Below are 3,901 nucleotides of genomic sequence, written 5' to 3' on the forward strand. Positions count from 1 at the left end.
TTATATTTCACAGGTATCACTAGTAAGAAGAAAAACACTTAGGGACTGTCTAATCACGCGCTTTACCAAAGCATACCCAGCTTTCTCACCAAAAATGTTTTTCTAGATTCGTTGCTTGAGAAGCTGCTAATTAATCTTGTCTAATTGATTGATTAAGCAGAACACAAAGAATATGCGACATGCACTTGGTTGAGATGTCAGAGGGCATCAGCATGTTTTAAAGCTTCCGCTAGACACAATATGCATTATACATTATAAAGGACATCAGATTGAGGATGCATAATACAAGTATTGCCCGCTTCCGCTACACATAAGTTGCACATGACGTCACAGAGGTTCTCGGTGCTGGGTACCTGAAGATGGCGGCCACCATGACTTTTTATGACTATTGAAAGTGTCAGCGCAAGGGACGACAGAGAGTTGTTCATCCCTCGCACTCTTTTGTGCTGTCCCCACTTCCTACTGTTCGCCAGCCGCATAAAGGGGTGCACAAAGAATTGAAAAGGCACCGGCGCTAATCTGATGTCACTTTTTCCTGCTTCAGACGGTCGAGCAAGAGTTCACAAAGCATCTCAACTAGCTGGTACTTGAAGATGGTGACGTCAGTGACATCAATACAAGTTATGTGTTCCACACCCCTTCAATGAGGCGAACTGGTGCATGGCGTTACATGCATCACACATATGTTAGCTTTTGCCCATGAATGCTGAAACATCAGCACTGCTTCAAGAGTTCCAAATGTAAATTGCAATGTACAAATCGCTACATCCAAAACCCTTTCGTTGCCGAAAAATCATTAGCATCTCAAAAAACCGTAGGATCAGGCATATTGGTACAACATGATCAAGAGTGCATATTAGTGCAAATGAAAAAAGAGAAAGAAAAGCCTTTGGTATCATTTCTTTTTGGCCCCTCTTGTTTCTGTTGATATGTGCTCTTAATTGCTAGTATCAGAATGACTCAATGCGTGAACTATTGCTACAAAACAATAGTCCTCACACTGAAAAAAGCAGACTTGTATATTTATTGAATATTTTCGTTTCTAAATGGTAAACAATATACACCTTTTATACTTACAAAAATGCAGTGGCTAAACTGAACATCTGGCTAGCCATGCTGGACAATTTCTTGAAAGGCTACATATTCAGAGTGTACACGTAATATACACAGAAACTCGACCGCAAAACTTTTGGAGCTGCGATGTAGAAGCTGTTCATCTGTACTAAATGCATCGTTCCTATATAACTGCATTGTAAGTAAGCACTTTGCTGTGGTAACACCACAGTGAATGCAGGTAACGTTCTCACTGATGCTAGGCCCTGAAAGCTTTTGCAGTTGGTAGAACAAGGCACTTGAACACATTAGCGACATCATGTTTATACTTGTCATATTGAAGAAACTTAGTGCAACTTGCATTCCCTGCAACACACATTCACGCATGCACACATGCGAGAATGAACGCCACAAACAGCACTGACTACTGTTTGCTGTGCATGACAGAACTCATATATATATATATATATATATATATATATATATATATATATATATATATATATATATATATATATATATATATATATATATAGTACCTAATCAATGATATGCAATTGCAAATATCAACAATGATTAGCATGATTAACCATGAAATGCACGAGTAACAAGCAACAACTACACAACATAACAGGAGGAAAACGAGCACTTTGAACTCTTGCTTCTAGAAGAGGTATTTCCCGCAGAAACAACCACAAAAGGCTTGGAAACACATTGGTCTGTATTCTTTCCAATAAAGTAAGCTTCGAACATGCAGGTGATCTCCCACTTCATCCGAGAGTCTGTATATCTGAAAACCACAGCTCAGACTCTCATGCTGTAGCATGTGCCACAAGATGTGTGAATCCTTTAGTTTTCTTTTTTTTAATCTTTGCACACGCTCCCTTAGTCGGTCTTTCAGGCACCTTTCAGTTTGCCCAACGTACACTTTTTTGCGGGATAATGAAATGAAGTATACAACACCCCTGGAACACTTACTGAAAGCCTTCTCATGCATTAACAATACTTCTTCTCATTGCAAATACGCAGGAATAACTTGCAGAGTTTCCCAGGCATTGAAAAAACTGCGGTACAACATCGTGTCTTGCTATGGCCTTCCGAAGGTTGTAGGAGAGCTTATAAAATTATGGCATCACTTGTGGCGCTGAACTTGAAGAATTCCAAGCGTCTCTATCCCTTTGTGTTCCTCATATCTCCTTCTGCATACGTCACTCGGCAACCATATTTATGAGCAACAAGGGAAGCCCGCAGCCAACAATCAGCTGACCTTATCATTAAAACTAGTGTGCATGTACTGTGGGCGTGACTTCCTTAATGCAGATTCTAAGAAAACTAAAGCAACAGCTCTCTTAAAAAATGAGCAGAATCAAACTGCAACAGTTACTTTTTTACAAGAGGATGACAAGACCGGAAAAGGTGGTCATTGTTTCACTGTAGCTTGAGGTTTAAGAAATGTATACAGACCTCTGTCTTTATTTTGGCCATGAAGTTTAGTTTGTACCCATACGCTTTAAAAACAGTGAAAACAAAATAAAAAAGGGAAGCTTACCCTCACTCCGATTGGAGTCATTAGATACATTTAAATACATTTGGGGAAGTACTAAAGCCATTATGTTTAAGATCATCTGAAGTATATTTGGAGGGCGCAGTCTAGAGGTAAAGGAGGTTGGCAAACTCAGGAGGTGACTCAATCAGACTCAGATTTAGCCATGGGTCTGAGTTAGAGGAAGTCTGGATGAATAATTTTGGCAAGCTCGAGTCCAAGAGAGTCCAGTTGAGAAAAAGTTGAGCGAGTCCTAGTCTGAGTGGGTCGAGTTAGGGGAAATTTTGGCGAGTTCGAGAACGTGTGAGCCCCAGGCGCGAAATATATTTGTTGAGAGAGTCTAAGTTAGCTCCACACTTTTCGCCGACCTAAGGTCCTGTCTAATGACCTTCAGCATTACTATCAGCATGACATTGGCTCATGTTTATATACTCACATGTACTTACACACACTGTACTTCAACACACTAGCGTACATACACCAGTTCAGTAGTTGTTGATCAGAGGTGTGAGTTATAAAGGAAGGTGACTTCTACACACAAACTCTTTCATGGAAAGTTCTTCACAAAAACATTGCATGCGAGTCTCACCTCTTTGTATAAGAAAGTCCTTAGCAAATTTAAACCACTGGTAACTTGTATAAGTACAAAATCATAAGGTGCAAAGTAGAGCACCGATTATGCAAGAAAGTGGTGCTGAAAAGAATTGACACACTGGTTGAAAAAGGTAACTACACTGAAACCTCGATATAACAAACCCAGATATAACGAAATATTGGTTATAACAAAGTAAACGAAAAATAGTTTTGTAATAGACAGTGTTAAGAACATACCTTTATAACAAATGTTCGGATATAACGAAGTTATTTTTGTGTTAGATGCAAGTTTGTTATAATGAGGTTTGAGTGTATGCGCTAACAGACTCACTTGCTCAGACTCAGACCTAGCAGCAAGTCTAAATGAGTCTAAGTGAGAAACATTTTGGCAAGTTTGAGTCCAAGTGAGTCCAGCTCATGAAAATTTTGGCAAGTCCCCATAAGTCTGGTTGAGAAAAATTTTTCTGAGTTCAAGACCGAACAAGCCCGAAGGGCTAAATATATTTCACGAGTGAGTCCGAGCGAGTTCGAGCGAGCTCCACAATTTTTGCCGATCTATGAACTTGTCGTTTGAAAGAATTTAGAAATCAGCAGTATCTGAAAATTTTTAAAATCTTCGCCCCACTCAAATTATCATCCAAAGCCTTATCTACATCAGCCAAAAAATATCACATAGAACTTGGAAGACACAGGAACCCGTACAAAGCCCCC

The sequence above is a fragment of the Rhipicephalus microplus genome, chromosome 10 (genome assembly GCF_043290135.1).
Source record: "Rhipicephalus microplus isolate Deutch F79 chromosome 10, USDA_Rmic, whole genome shotgun sequence".
Classification (NCBI taxonomy): domain Eukaryota; kingdom Metazoa; phylum Arthropoda; class Arachnida; order Ixodida; family Ixodidae; genus Rhipicephalus; species Rhipicephalus microplus.